This window comes from Alligator mississippiensis, chromosome 1, assembly GCF_030867095.1.
Source record: "Alligator mississippiensis isolate rAllMis1 chromosome 1, rAllMis1, whole genome shotgun sequence".
NCBI classification, from domain to species: domain Eukaryota; kingdom Metazoa; phylum Chordata; order Crocodylia; family Alligatoridae; genus Alligator; species Alligator mississippiensis.
In genome coordinates this window covers 160,103,778-160,120,413 of record NC_081824.1, presented here as the reverse complement: position 1 = coordinate 160,120,413, position 16,636 = coordinate 160,103,778, and the positions used below count along the sequence as shown (strand labels likewise).

Here is a 16,636-nt window from a genome sequence, read left to right as displayed (position 1 = left end):
CTGCACCCCATTTTTAAAAATTCCTAGATCTGCCCATGGCCACAGTGAAGCAGTGCCCCTGGAACTTGTGCACTGTGGTACAGATTTAGGGCATGACCCTTTCAAGAGTGCCTCAAGAGACCCTTTCAAAGGCACCACACTGCCCTGGGCTGCCTTAAGACCCTTTCAAAGGCACTGCAGTATCCTGGGGTGCCTTAAGACCCCTTCAAGTGTGCCTCGAGGCCCTTTCAAAGGCACCACAGCACCTTGGGCTGCCCTGAGACCCTTTCAAAGACACTTCAGCACCCTGGGCTGCCTCAAGACCCCTTCAGCACTCCCTTGAGACCCTTTCGAAGATGCGGCAACCCCTGGGCTGCCTCAAGACCCTTTCAAGGACACCACAGCACCCTGGGCTGTTCCGAGACCCGTTCAAAGGCACTGGGGTACCTCAAGCCCCTTTCAAGCGTGCCCGGCCAGGCGTGCGCACACCGGGAGCGGGCAAGCAAGACCGCGCTGCGCCGCAGCCCTGTGCCACAGACACACAAGGGCGGGGAAAAAAAACGCCTGGAGCATTTGTCTGGGTTCAATCAAAAATGAGAGCAAAATTGGGGAGACGCGCTGGCGTCTCCCACGGCGGCCTCGAGCCTCCCCGGGGCGGGGGCCGCACAGATCAGCCGCCCCAAGGGGAGACGCGCCCCCTCCCCTCCCCGCCCCGCCCGTCTGGCTCCCCGCGCCAGCCCCCCCTGCCTCTGTCTGGCGGCCGCGGCCGAGCTTCTCGCGAGAGCTGGGGATGCCGCCGCCGCCGCTGCCGCCGCGGCCGGGGAGCCCCGCGGGGGGAGCCGCTGACGTCGGGACTTTTCCTGAAAGTCGCTGAGGCGGCGGCGGGCCGGGCCGGGCCGGGGTGCGCGGGCGCGGGCGGAGCCGCCGCCGCCCTCGCCCTGCCCTGCCCCGCGGGCGCTGCCGCCGCCCGGGCGCCGCCCTGCCCTGCCCGCGGGGACCTGCCCCATGTAGCCGCCGCCCCGGCCGCAGCCCGCGGGGCACGGAGCGGGGCCGCGCCGGCCGCCGCCCTGCACCAGGTAGGGCCGGGCCGGGGGCGTAGCCTGGGGGGGAGGGGGTTGCAACGGCCGCTGCCCAAGTGTGTGTGTGTGTGTGTGTGTGTGTGTGTGTGTGTGTGTGTGTGTGTGTCCCGGCAACGGGGCGGGGGGCGGCGGGTTATGTAACGCGGCGGGGAGGGGCGTCTGCCCGCCCGGCACAACACGGCGCAGCGCCCGGTGCTCCGCAGGGGGGGCGTCTGGTTCCCACGCACAGACCCCTCCTCCTCCCTCTCTCCGCGTGTCACACACCCCCCTCATTCTCATCCTCACCCCCACACACACATACCTCTTCCCTCACCTCACCCCGTTTTGCCCCCTCAACCCCCATCACCCCCCCACACCTCACCCCTCCACTGCACACACCTCCTCCCTTATTCTCCCTCACCCCCATAACTCAGCCGCACACACACACACTTCCCTTTCACCCCCACACACACACACATTGCCCTCACCCCTCCACACTCACCTCATGCCCCATCTCCCCCCCCCACACACACATCTCACCCCCCCACAGCACCACACATCCCCTCTGTAATCACCCCCCCCCATCTTGGTCACCACCCCCCACCCGTGTCATGGAGCGGAGGGGCCTGGAGTCGTGTCTTGTGTCTCTGCGAGTGCTAAGAATAGCGCCGTGGTGGAAGATGGTCTGTCGGTGGCTTGTAGTTTGCTCAAGTGATGCTGCTGCTCCTGGCTGCAAGTAAACAAACCAGCCTCCTCCTCTTGTTGCTGCGGCTGCACATCAGTCCTGTTGCCTCAGCCATGGTGGTGGTGGTGGCAGCGGCAGCGGCAGCAGGGTTGCAAAAAAGTTGAGGCTGAAGTGGCTTGTTAGGACTTTGCGTCCCTTGGGCAATGGCTGTTTGTTGCAGGCCTGGTGGCATAGAGCGTGGGTAGCTGCTGAAGGCCCAGCCTAGTGCCCTGAGGGCTGATTCTTCTGGGCCAGGGCTGGGTACCAGTTTTTCTAAGCGAAGTGTAGGTGAGATGAAAGAGGTATTTGTGCCTACAGTGGAGTCACGTGCATGTCAGGCCGTGAATGTGTGTTGGAGGTCTCTTGGACAGCTCAGTTCTTTTGAACACAAGTTTTGACATCCTGGGAAATGTCACAGCATCATTTCTATATAGATTGTTATCAGTATGATCTAGCCAGTGGTAGCAAGGAAGGTTTACTGTGAGTTTGCATAGATGCTGTGAGTATTTAGTAGCTCATTTTGGGTAACAGGTATTTCGTGTCATTTTGGCTTAACAGGTATTTCCCACTATGGTCTAGATTAAAAGATGTAGTTTTAAAACAGGCTGCTGCTCTTCATGAAACTGAAACTTAAAGAGGGTAAATAGTTTAAAAACTAATAAATAACTTAAGGCTCTTTGGTACTATTAACAGATGATTGCTATCTGACTTGGTTACAGGGTTCACTTTTATTTTACAAAAATATGTCTTTCAGATATACTTTACTTCAATAAACATCTTATCAATTGCTTGTTTGCTACAAGATGCTTACTGTCAAAGTTGTGATTGAGAGATCTAGGAAACTACTACCTCCTATCTTCCTAGGTAGAGCAGTGTCATCTGCAAGCTCCCATGTCCCCTGTATGGGAACTTTATTAATAAGAGCTTCTTGAATTTCATAACCATAGCTGCTATATATTTGGCATATAAAAATCTTGTCTTTCAGTGTCAGTAGCACAGAAAATAAACACAATAAACTTTTAACAGTGTTATGTTACCCTAACTAATTCTTGTGGTGTGCTGGTCTCTCAGTTTTCTTGTAGAGCCTGTTTGCATGACACATTTTAGAGTAGTGGGAATTGATGTAGGATAGTGTACATTGAAAAGAGGTTTGTTTTCATTTCTAAAAGTGTATTCATTAAAAGAGATTCTGTTTGTAGGCTTGTTTGTTTTCTTGAGGAGAGTTTTAAGTTGACCCCAATAGCTTTAATTGGATTGGGCTGCTAATTATAATGCATGTGTGCATGCTCTGGTTGGATGGGACCAAGGTGGATATTCAAATGAGAGTCAAAAGAAAACCTTGGAGAACTAAATGATCTTTTCTTCCCTGGAAGTGAGTGGGTGGCTCTGTCTGTCTATCTGTACATACACATACATTTAGTTAGCTCAGTTTCTCTGTAACGTAAATGCTTATGTCTGTGCGCATAGCGAACATATATAAGAATCTTGTATTTGAGACATTTGCTTTTTCCTGGTTTAGCTCTGCTTGGTCCAACTAGGTTTGTAATGATTATAACTTTTCAGCTTTTAATAGCTATAGAGAAAGTATCTTGGTTTAATGTTTGATGCTGTCTGATGTGCAGGAAGAGAAGAATGACAATTTATTTAATGATAGCTGGGTTGTATCTGCAGGAAATTAGATTTGCTAGAACTATCATGTTTGAATTTCTATTACTTAAATTACACTATAATTCTAAATGTGAGTCTGATGCAAGTTTTAATTTATACTAAAAAAACTATGTTTCTAAAAAAGAAACAAATTCTTTTGAGAAAAGGAGAATATTTTTTAAGCTGAATATGAAACTTTTCTGAAGCTACACTGTTTTTATTACCTAAGCTTCTGTGGCAAGGTATTACCAGAAACTTTATCTTGACTTCTGAATGCCACCTCAGAGTGCATGCTTCTATCACCATTAAACTAAAAAGTAAAAAAGCTGGGGGGGAAAACCCCAGAAAAACAGAACCTTCAGAATGCCTAGAAGTTAACTGTCAATAAACTCAGGTTGCAAAGTTCTCTGTCATTTATTATAACGAAAGTGATCTTTATAAGTCTTATTGATTAGACTGGTAAATAACTATAATTTCTTCTGCTCCCAAGAAACAGTATGTTAAGCAGTTTTGAAATGTTGATTTGTTTTGGAAGATATTTATAATATACTATTTAGCTCATACATTGCTTCCTGTTAAAATAACTTGAGACTTCTGTCATACTTAGCAAAAAAACCTGCTGGTTACAATAACCCATTATAATTAGGGTCTTACCTGCTCTGCAGCTACACCAGTAGTAGTGGGTTCAAGATTGATTAAAGTAGAGTCCTGTTGTGAAAAACAGAAAAGATCTGTTTTAGTCATCCATGGCTTTAGCATTCTTAAAACTAATAAGTTTAATCAACACTTGGAAATGAAGCACAGTTAAAAACAAGGGTCAGGACTGTGGTGTAGCCTACATCTAAAAATGCACTGCCTCTTTTAGTGTTGTTGTGCCTTTAAATGAACAGATTGCAGCAAAAGTAAAATATCGTAACTTAAATTGCATTTTTTAATAAACCTGCTTATGTATACTAAAACTCAAGCCTCACTTTTCCTCAGACTAAATGAGAGACAACATTCTATCCAAAATCAGTGTTCTCTTCTATAAACAAAGTTCATAAGAATGCTGGATTAAAACATTCAGATTCATGAGATAATTAACTGGGATGAAATATTTAAAAAGTTCACCTTTTAAAATTTCTGTGCAAAACCCCTCATTGTTTGAGAGAACACATTTGTTTTACTTTGAAAGTGAAAAAAATAAAATAAAACAATAAATTAAAGTATTTAAGCTTTACATTCTTTAGTTAGTTATAAAACATGTTTAAACTAGGTGTCCTCTTGCATTTTCAGTATTTACATTCACATTACTAATTCCGAGGCATAAACTTTTTACAGCAGTTACTACTTTGTAATAATTGATGTGACAGGAACAAAATTATGACTGCATTTCTAGTAATGAGGAAAAAAAAACTTAGGTATTAAAAGAAAAAAAATAATACAATTGTAAAAATCTAATGCAAGCAGGAAAACAGAAAACTGCTGGATAAGAAAACAGTGTATAATATAAACAATTTTTCAATTTTGCACAGTTTGAAAAGCTTGAAGTGCTGGCTCATTACTACTTGTAGATCAGTTTTTAGATTAGTCAAGAGAATCAGTTTATTCTGAAGTGAGTAAATGTATACTAGTTGTTTAAACAAGACTCAACACTATGTATAGAACAGTAAATCCAAAATAGTACACAATTTGTACTAGAGTACTGACTCATCATGGCTGGTTTCATGGACCTCAAATGGTCCTGTATTGCCGCTGCACTTGGAGTTTTGAAGCGTGAGAATTAATTTCAGATGCCACTCAACAATATCTATGGTTATCAATTAAGGTTTAACTTGGGGGTAGGCAAGGCCTGGCACAGGTGCCAGAGTGTGGCACTCAAAGGCATTTTGCTTGGCATGCATACCTTGGGGCAGAGGGCAGGGAAGGGGCTGGGACTGTGCTGCTACAACAAGGATCGGGCCCCAGGTGCCATCCGGCCCTGGCACATTAACATCTTACAAGTTGAGATTGCAGGTGTTTTGGGCACTCGGCCCCAAAACGTTGCCAACCTCTGGTTTATCCTCAAGTTTTGAAGAAGGGTTAAGGGGAAAAAAAGGGTGGGGGGTGGGGAATGGGATAGATGGATGGAGTTGTATGTCATCAAACAAAAATTAAACTGTGGAAAGAGAACATGGCAATTTTAGGACTTAAAATTTATTTTTTAAAATATGTTATGCTACTTTTTAGACTTGGTAATATTAGCGTGGATTTGTGTTTAAACTAATAGTTGTTTACTTCTCAAGTTCAGCCCCCTGCTTATTTTTATATCTCTTTTATCTTGGTGGCTAGGTGTGGGTTAACTTGATCAGAATTTGTGGTTGGGAAATGAGTTGTCACTTGATCTTGTTTTTTTTGTTGGCCTTAGTAACTTGATTTACAGGAAGTTACTAGTTTGTTAACTTTTCTTATAGGAGTTTTTAAATTACAAAGGTCTTAATTCTGCAGGTGCATGGTATCTAGCTTTCCTGAACTGTGTTGTCCCTTTGATTTATTGAGTTGTGTTTCTGTAGGTAAAATGCCTACACATGTTACTTGTGGCAGGACCAGGGGGCTAAAGAGCCTGATGGTCTAGCTTTGGTCTGTCCATTGACTTTTGCAGGTGTTGAATGGAGGCCACCCTTAAGTTTCATCTCACAGCTAATTGAATATTATTATATTAATATGGTACTCTTCAAATTAAGATTCTAACCCTAAAAGGAGTACACAGTAGGAATTTTTGAGAAGGTTAACATTCATTTTAATGATAAGCAGAAGTTTGTTTAGTATGTGGTTGCTGTCTCTTTAGATGTATGATCAGTGCTTTTTGTTTGCTTGCTTTGTTTGTTCTGTTGGAATCTAGTGTTGCCTTCCCTCCCTGCCCATATTTGGAAATTTACACTATTTATTTTTGATTTTTCCAGGAATAAATTGGGTTATATATGTAGCTCTTTGAATTAGCTAGTAGTCAAATGTTGGACAGATTTAAATTTGGTGATGAAAATGACTAATGAAAAGCAAGTGCTAATGTTAAGAGATTTATATACCTAAAGTCAAAATATATCATGTAATTATATACTGTAGACCTTTGCATAATATAGGCCAAAAAATCTTCACCTGGTAATTTTTGCATCAACTGTATACTTTAATTGAGCTATAATGTATTTTTAGAAAGCAATTCAATGTTGATTTAGAAGGGTGCGGAATCCACTACATCCCTAGAAGAGTTGCATAGTGAGTTAAAGAGATTCTGAAGTTTGACATGAAACACAGTAGATAGGATCCATCAAAAGGATTTAGCATAGCACAGAAGTGGGAACATGGTTAAGGTCTATCCATGTGAAAGTTTTGGCAATTTGATAATGGAAATGTTAACAATATTTTAATGCTATGAAGAATGAAACTTAAATTCTGTTCCCCTATTTGTAAATTAACTTGGAAGTATAATTGCACCATATCCAGTAGTTAATAAATGCAACTTTGGGTTTTCAGAAGCTAGTCTCTTGGTTGAAAATTTGTTGTATTTTCTTCATTTGAAATATGTTTTGAAAATGCATTAAATTTGATTCTAGCTTTTTTCTTTCTTTTTTTCTTTGTTTCATTTATAATGGTCCACATACCGATTTGTCTTTATTTTTTTAAATTTATAGAGCACTAAAAATGTACTAATTATTTTGTATCTAAATATAAAGTCTAGTTCCAGAAAAGTGCATAACCTGCAGATGTACATGGAAAAAGTGCATTAATATGTGCTTAATGGGACTATCTACCCCTCTAAATTTATACACATGGTGTGTGAGGTTAGGGCCTAAGTAAATAGCATATAAAACAGGAGGTTGAAAGGACGTAAAAGTGAAAATGTAACGTTAGATGTTCATCATCTTTGCTTCATGGTTTCTAAAATAGCTTTTAAAATCTAGATTAATTGGAAAGTCTGAGCGGTCATCAGTTTAAAATTAGGCCATTTATATATTGATTGAGAAACCTAATTTTGGGTTAGTTTCAGTTTTGAAAATCTTCAACTTAAATATTAATTTATTTAGCTGTTTTAGTGATTGCTAAGCTTCTCCTGGCAATACTAATTCTCATCCTTTTTTAACTGGTTGCTCTAATCATATTATATATGTTTTAAAATATTGAATGGGGACTGTTGAACATGACTCTGATACCTCTAGTACAGTGATTCTCAATGAAGGTGCCACAAGATCCTTTCAAGGGGGAACCAGGGTGCCATGCAATATTAGTACTTTTAGGTCTGCAAACATAATTCACATGACAAACTCAGAGATCTCAAATAATTATTAGTAGTACTAAAAATATTCTGACCTCGTGCAGTCTTTTTGAGTTCTTTGCAATGGAAAAGTTGCTCTACTATTTTTCTGTAATAAAAACAAACCCAAAAAACAAAACTGAATGAAACCTAAAAGCTGGCATTTTCCAAGGGAAGCCTTGAGTCTTTAAAAGGTGGAGAACCACTGCTCTAGTAAATAAACTGAGAAATAACTGCCTTGCTTTAATGAACGTTGATTTTATTAGGTTTAATTTTTCTTCTTTGACTTTTGGTGGTTACATTTCCTTCAACTTAGTAGAAAAGGAGGAGGAGAGTTTTTTCCATTGTTACATTTCCAAACCATACTGGAGTAAACTCTTGTTTTTCCCAGTTTGTACATGTTTCATTTTGTGGTATTTGTTTGTTGGTTTACTTATTGTAGAACAACTGTTAAAATGGCAGTTGTCTTAAAAATATGTATTGTCAGTACTTATATTTTAAAGAAATTTTACTCTGTAAACGAAGATGAGAAAGAAATTGCAAAAATATTTTACTTGGGGTTCTAAAAACCCAGTGAATGGATAACTTCCTCTTTAGAGGTTTCTATGGCTTGATTCAAGAAATGAGTTTTTATTTCTGTGGTAAAGAAGAGAAGGGTTGTTTAGTCTAAATTACTATGGATGTTGTTTTGTCTGTTCAGTCCCTAAATATAACTTACTTTCCCATTATTAATATTAAATGAAACACAATTTTAATTCTAAATAATTCTGTTACCAGTAATTTCTTCCAATACAAATCTGAATGAAATAATGTATAAAACATATATTTTGCTGATGCTGCATTTTGCCTTTGTTTTCTCATTTTCATGGTTATCAAAACACTTCCAGGTTCCTTATTTTGCAGGCAAGTTACTGAAATCAGAACCAGCCTCCCTTCCCTTCTGTTTGGCAGGGCTGTGGGGAGGAGAGCTGCATGTTATGTGGGCTGTATGTTGGAGGGACAACACAGGCTCCCCAGAACTCCTACCACATGTAACCCCTCCATTGCCACTGCTATGCTGGTGATTTCTCCCACCTCTCTCTCCTTCCTGCCCTCCACTGCCACATAAAACCCCTCTGTCCTTCCCCCTTGCTGCCCTCTACCACTTATCTACCACCACCCTTAGTCCCCTCCTACTACCACAGGGGCTATTCCACCCTCCCCCCCATCACCACGCCAGTGATTCATCCCCTCAGACACTGCTATGCCAGCCCTCTGCCCAAGTTTCCTCTCTAGCAGTCATACAGGCAGCCAGCTCACCAGACCTCCTACTGTGCTGCCTTGCCCTAGACACTCTGGCTGCCATTGCCACAACAGCCAGAGTAGTGGGAACACCGGCAGCTACCTGGGAGCTTGGGGGCCTCACATTAACCCCTGGTGGGCTGGATGTGGTGTGTGGGCTCCCAGTTGGACAGCCCTGAATTTGGACATACATCATACAGATAAATAGATTTTTGAGGAGAGTCACAAACCACAACACATTTGTCTTTCTCAGTGTACATTTTCCTCCAATGTTAAGGGAGAGGCACTGCTATGTTTCTCTGGTTTTCCTTATAACATCAAGTAAAGTTTTCATATTCTTTTTGAAATACTTCTACCTTAGATTTGGTTACCAATATTATTAAATATTTTATGTTTTGGTGGCCTTGTCAAATAAACACATTTTATGATGCTTTTTCATCACAAAAGAGTTGTAATTTCTAAGGTTTATTTATAAGCTGAAGATAATGAGTACCTGTAAAATGAATTTAGGGGTACATTTAAGTCTCTTAATTATACATATTGAAATCTCATTATCTTATGGTGGTATCATTTGCTGGCTTTTATTAATCATAGTATCTTCTCTTTCTTTGCCTTGAATAATCAGTGTTTATTTGTTTTACTAACAAGTTCAACAGTAGTCTGTTTCTCCCCTCCATTGTTCCCCTTCCTCAGACTAAGCAGTGGTTCATACTATTCAACTTCATGGAGGTTTGAGACCCCAAATTGGGCTGTAATCCATTCTTCAGTGTTTGAACTACAATCAAAGTTTTAGATTACTTTGCAATTGGCTTCCTTTTTTCAATGGATTCTCATAGGCTGTTTTTCTATATTCATAGATTTTTTTTTTGTACTGCTTGAATATCTTTTCATTAGAAATTTTTACTTAAGTAAAAGGTAGCTTCTGACATGCTGCATTCTGCAGCAGAGCCTCAGTTAAGATGATGCACAATATTTCCTTTAGTTGTTTGACTAGAAGTTTAGATAACAAGTTTGAGAGAGGAGGAGCAGGCACTCCATTTTTCATACAAAACAAGACGAGGATATATACATTCCTTAAATAGAAAAGGGTACCCAATCTTTAACTTTTGAAGATGTGCTGATACTGTGATTTCACAAGCACAGCCAAAAGTAAAAACATCATTTGGTTAACGTACGAAAATTAAGTTGGGAATCTCTGGATGAAAGCCATGAAAGATTGTCTTCTTAGTTAAGAAATAGGTTGGCCAGCATAAAAGCAGCAGCAGTGTCATGAACTTTTTTATATATGTTCCAGCCAGTAGACAATGGCTGAAAGCCATGGCTTGTTATGGATTACACAAGCACTTAATTTGCAGTGTTCTTGCTGAAAAACAATGTTACATAGTGGATGAGATGTGGCTCTGTATTAAAGACCAGAATTCTGTTTCCTGCTATACTTGAAATGTCCTTCAGCAATTATGCTATGTGTAAAATAGGTAAGTAGTAGCTGAAGTAAGGGTATGAGGCACTTGTGAATAATAAGGATTGTGAAGAATCCAGAAGTATGACACTAGTGACTTGAGGTGTACCAAGAATTCCTGGTCTCCTGTCTTGAAAATCAGTTCATTTCTGTTGAGATATCAGGCATTATATGAGACTAAGTCTCTGTCTCCCTCTGCTCCAAAATTGTTTGAAATCAGGAGTTTCTGGGGTTTTTGGGTTTTTTTGAGAGCGCTTACAGCAGGGGACAACAGTGTGTTCCTTGCAATAAATTAAGCAACACACTTTCCCTTTTTCAGTGTTCCCTGCTATTGGAAGATTAGAGGATCCTAGCATTCCTCCAAGGATATCCCTCTCCCTGGATCTTGTTTGGGCTTTTGAATTAGGGGTTTGCTGATTTTTTTTTTTTTTTTTTTTTTTTTTTTTGTTCAAGTCCTCTAATCATTTTTCATTTAGAAAGATGAAAGTCTTCCTCATTCATACCAGTATTATAATTAGGTACCTACTTAATTTGTAGTTTCACAGATTTTGTGGAAACCACGAAATCTGGGATTGTTTGCAAAATCCGCAAAATCAACAAAAAAACCCTGCAATAAAAATGAAATGCTGACACCCCAGTGGGAGCCAGTGGTCCTCACTCCTGTGATGAGAAGGCACCAGCTGTCAGGGCATCATGAAGGGCAGCAGACATGATGGTGGCTGCCCCCTTGCCCCTCCTCCCCCTCTCTGCCCATCAGTGGTGTGCAGTGGGGCTGCATGAAGGGCAGCCAGCAGTCAAGATGTTGGCTGCCCCCTCATCCCTTTTGCCCCCATGGGGCCTCTTTGCCAATGAGTGCCGAACTGTGTGGGGCCTCAGGAAAGGCAACCAGCAATCAAATTGGTGGCTGCCCTATTGTCCCTCCTCCCCCCAGACCTCTCTGCCAATCAGTGTTGAGGGGCCGGGCCTCTCTGCCAGTCAGTGCTGAAGGGAGGGGCTGCTGCATAATGCCTGTAAAATTGGCTCTGTGCGCTCTGAGTGGGCCATGAAAAACCCTTTGTCTTGCCATGATTTAGGTAGGTCCCTAAATATAATCTCTAGAGGCACCTGAAAATAATATTCAGAGGCTACAATGGGGTAGTGGACCTATTTTCATTTTGCTCAGCCTCTGTTTTTAAGTTTCTCTCCTGGTGAATATTTTCAGTGCCCACTTTGTAACTGCTCTTATTCTCATGCATCCATAGACTGAAACCGACCTGATTTTTTTGTTAGTTTCACTACAGCTGTCAATGATCTGAATAGCAATAATGAAAGCAAAGACAATAACCCTGCCACAGTTTAAGAAAGCTATAAGTAGTCGCAAAAGTTCTGACACGCTATCTGCTGAATTCTTAAGATAACACTGTAAGCTTATGCTTGATTCATGTCTGAAAGCAAATTGTTATGACCATAATGAATATAAATCTTTAAAACCTCCACCCCCCACCAAAAAACCCATTAGCTTTTCTATTACGTTCCGAACAGCTGTATCCGACTTCTGACTAATGATTTCACATCTCCTCGAGGCAGAGAAGGTAAAATTTTATTATCTCTGATTTCTAAGTTACTGTATTTTCATTTGTATAAATTACCTTGTTGGAAGATATTGTTGAATTTGTGACATGAAGTATAAACAGGAACCAAATTCCCATGTGTGTCAGACATAATTACATTGATTTACTCTTTCAGTAGAAACTATACTGAAGATAGTTCTTTCTAGAAGTTCTGCTTGGTAGTGGTGCAATTGTGTTGGAGAAACAACACAACGTCCTTATATATGTTTTAGCAGTAGAAACATAAAAAATATTTCACCCCTTAAATAGAGGCAAATAGACTGCTTTAACTTTTATCTGAGTGTAATTTACACAAAATAAACTTCTCCAACCAGGAGATCTTACAACACCTTCTGCTGTCTGGTGAAATATGAATTTTCAGTTCCACTTTGCAAAGATTATAACATTTCTACTTTCTCCTATGCCTAAGGACAGTGTGTGTGCCCAAAATAATTTTTTTGCAAATATCTAGTTGGATGTCACCTCTACCCAGAGTTCTGATTCTACCTCTTGGGCACTTAGAAATGTTAAGTTTCTACCAGAGACATGAAAAATTAAATGATTAATCATTTAGCTGATAAGCCCAGTGATAACTGGTTAGCTTATCGGTTATTGTTCATCTTGGAGTGTGCACAGTCTGGCAGGGAAGTGGGGGCAGGGAAGCCGCATGGTACCTGGGCAGGAACCAGAAGGTGGCAGAGGAGGGATGGGGGAAGGCAGGAGAAGGGGTGAGAGGGGCTAGTACCCATATCCTAAGAGGAACACAGCAGGCAACGTAATGACTCATCAGTTAAACAATTTGCTGCTCATTCACAGGTGCTCCTTCCCTTTCAGTATGGGACTTTAGGTGGGTTGTGTTATCTGGCTGGCTTTGCCACTGCCACCTTCCCCCCCACCCCTGCAAAGGGCCCTAAGAGCCTGAAGTGGCTCCCAGCAGCAGCTGTGTCTGAGCTCGACACAATGACTCGATGTCTTATTGGCAGCCGGTATCAAGTGGAGTCCTCCAGGGGTCGGTCCTGGGGCTGATTTTGTTCAATGTCTTCACCAGCAACCTGGAAGATGGCATGGAGTGCACCCTCAGCAAGTTTGCAGATGACACCGATCTGGGAGGAAGTCATAGATACGCTGGAGGGTAGGGCTAGGATTCAGCGTGACCTAGACAAATTGGAGGATTGTGCCAAAAGAAATTTCAGGAAGGTCAACAAGGACAAGTGCAAAGTCCTGCACTTAGGATGGAATAATCCCATGCACTGGTACAGTCTGGGGGCTGACTGGCTGGGCAGCAGCTCTGCAGAAAAGGACCTGGGGGTTACAGTGGACAATAAGATGAATATGAACCAGTAGTGTGCCCTTGTTAGCTAATGGTATACTGGGCTGCATTGGTAGGTATGTTGCCAGTAGGTCAAGGGAAGTGATTATTTCCCTCTATTCAGCACTGATGAAACCAAATCTGGAGTACTGTGTTTAGTTTTGGGCCTCCCACTACAGAAGGGATGTGGACAAATTGGAGAGAGTCCAGCAGAGGGCAACAAAAATGGTGAGGGGACTGGGGCACATGCCTTATGAGGAAACACTGAGGGACCTGGGCTTTAATCTAGACAAGAGAAGATTGAGGCGGGATTTAATAGCAGTCTTCAACTACCTGAAGGGTGGTTCCAAAGAGGATGGAGCTAGACTGTTTTCAGTGGTGGCAGATGACAGAACAAGGAATAATGGTCTCAAGTTGCAGCAAGGGAAGATTAGGTTAGATATTAGGAAGAATTTTCTCACTAGGAGGGTAGTCAAGCACTGGAACAGGTTACCCAGGGAGGTGGCAGAAGCTCCATCCTTGGAGGTTTTCAGAACTGGGATAGACAAAGCTTTGGCTGGGCTGATCTAGTTGGGGATAGTCCTGCTTTGAGCACGGGGTTGGACTGGATGGCCTCCTGAGGTTCCTTCCAGCCGTAACTTTCTATGGTTTTATGATTTGTGCATTAAAGTAATTGTCAGTCTTAACACTTCTCTCCCTAGTTCAACAATCACATGCCCTATCAAACCTTTCTTTAAAATGATCCAAGCAAGACAACTTAATTTAATGAAGAAAGTGATGAATATATTTTGGGTTTTTTTTATTTCTTTAACTTAAAAAACAAAACATAGGTTGAGCACCACTGTTTTAAAACAGTCTGGCCCATGGGCTGGATGAGTGATGTAGAGTTGGCTTGTGGACCAGCTCCTATGTACAGGGTCTTGTGGAGCAACCCCACATGCAGGATCCAGTCGCAGAGTAACCCCATGCGCTGGTGTGATCTGGGGGCCAAGTTATCCAGGGTCCCCATGAGTCTGGAAATTTGGGGTGGGGAACAGTGGCATTGCTAACTGCTGCAGCTCTGGGAGGAATCGACACTGCCACATTCCCCCTGGTGACAGTTTCTGGACCTCTGAGGAGTCCTGCAGGCCAGATAACAGCTCTCTGAATACCACCACTTTAAGAAGTCATGGGAAATCTTTAATGTCCTTGGCACTTTTTCTCTCTAATCAAACCAACTGCTGTTTTTTCTTTAGTGAAACGAACTGTCATTCCACTCAAAACACTTGAAAGGAATGTTTAAATTGAGATTTAATCCACTTGAATGTCCCAAATTTGTAGAAGGGTACGCTTCTCACCTCTCTCCTGTTACTATAAGGTGGATTTGTTGGGGGCAGAAAAAGGGTTGGGAGGAGGAGAGGTACAAAGAGTCAATCTAGCGGCTCCTTTCAGGACCATTTCCTCTACAGCTTCCAACGTGTTGGAGCATCAAAGTTGAGTACAGAATTTTGCAAAATAGCAAAGGCCTTGGTTTTTTTTCCAAAAGATGGAATTTCGATATTGAAACTCTTGAAATAGCTGAAGTTTGTGTACTCACAGATTTATGTGTATTTATGGGCACACCCATATAACATGTTTTACCCTGCTTATCTCTAAGATCTCCATTAGGCCCTCAAAGTCCCCCACCCATAACTCCTTGCCTATTAGGGTACAGGGGCAGTCTCGCATCTTTTCTCTAAAGTGTCACAGTAAGGTGAATTTTGAAATTTCTGGCACTGAGTTACTTTAGAAAATCAAACAAATTACACTGTTGTGTAGGCTTTTGATGGAATAAAAATGTTTTCCTAAAGCATCAAGGATATTTGATTAGTCTTAAAGGTTACAAATATCTACGAATGGCTTGAGAAAAATTAGTCTGAGTGCATAGCCTTTATTTTACTCTCTATCTCAGTATTAATTTTTTTCACCTATCTTAGCTACCCATATAATAAAGATTTATTGGAAGAAATTTGTTCTTAATTAAATAAATTAGAAGTTGCTATATTTAAATGTAATAGTTGTAAATAGGGACCCATCTATGGCCCTGGTCATTCTTTAGTTTTGTGAAGTTTTTAGTCATTCTTTAGTATTTTGACATTTGATGAATGTAAAATGACCCTGAATATAAGCTAATCCCCCAATAATTGGATGCTATTGGCCCAGGGGGACACAAACAGAGGTCCCGGAGCACCCTCTTAAGGTGGGACCCGAGGCAGGGCTGAGCTGCCTGAAGAAAGAAACAAAAAGCCCTGAAGAGAGGGCTCGCTTACTTTTTGCAGGAAAAGCCACACTGTGCTGAGAAAGCCGCCGGCGCGGTTCATCAGCCACTTTTATTTGCGGCTGGGAGCAATGCCGGCAGATGATGTCATCAAAAACCGCTGCCCAGCTGATTTAAAAGCTGGCGGTGGGGAAACAGGAACGGGGGCAGCCACGCTGGAGCCAGAAGGCGAAGCTGCTCTCCAGGCTGCACAGCAGCAGGGTGGTCAGCACGGCGGGGGGCCACACTGGGACCCACAGGAAGGGTCCTGGCTTCCCTAACAGAAGTACCCACCCAGTTGGGCAGGGAAGCTGGGTCAAGGAGAACGGCGTCGAGGGATCCTGTGGACCATAGATGCCAGATCCATGAGTGGGGCGGGCTGAGGCCCATACCCTGACTGTTCTTTTCTTCTTTTCTCTTTGATCATTTTGAAGGGCACATAGAGCCCGAACCAGGGAAGGCATCCCCAAGAGTACCCCTCCAGGTCAATAGGAGGAGTAGAGTCAACACTGTGGACTGTGATGCCTCAAAAGGGGAGAGCAAACTCTGAGGCGAGGATGGCCCTGCACCCCATTATCACCCGGGGTAAAAAGACATCGAGGGATGGGCAAGAAAGGACGAGAGCAGGAGGTAACACCAGGGAGACAGGCCAGCAGTCCATCATCTGGTCGTCCTGAGGGCTGGCGTATAGCTGGGGTGTAGGGGAGGTGGAGCCCCAAGAACACCCACAAAGGGCAGCACCTGGTCTACGAGATTCCGTGCGGGGGAGCCCTACCACTGAAGAAAAGAAGATCAAGTTGTGGCAGGTGAGTGTTGGGGCCTCCCTCGGGGGTGAACGCAGCCCAATGCACAAGTCCCAGGGACACACCCCGCGTTTGGAACCGGTCATATGCTCTAAGGTCCTTAGCGCCTGTACAAGACTAGATGGGTGCAGCTATATATGGAAAATGTATAAATTTGTTATAATTTTCTAGGTATAAAATCTAAGTATTCGAGGGTTGTCTTAAGTTTCCCCTCTTTCCCACTGCTATAGCAAGGAAAGCAGTGG

General features: G+C 42.7%; 1 protein-coding gene across 2 annotated transcripts in view; it reads left to right on the top strand.

Moving 5' to 3' along the window:
* Positions 1-864: 864 nt before the first annotated feature.
* The window catches only part of AKT3 (AKT serine/threonine kinase 3), a 275,223-nt gene continuing 259,451 nt past the window's right edge, over positions 865-16,636 (top strand). The window contains exon 1 of one of the 2 annotated variants that reach the window (XR_009456103.1): positions 865-1,055. The gene's annotated coding sequence lies outside the window, so the exon portion shown is untranslated. The remainder of the gene's footprint in view (positions 1,056-16,636) is intronic. The other variant, XM_059715991.1, reaches the window with a different exon arrangement.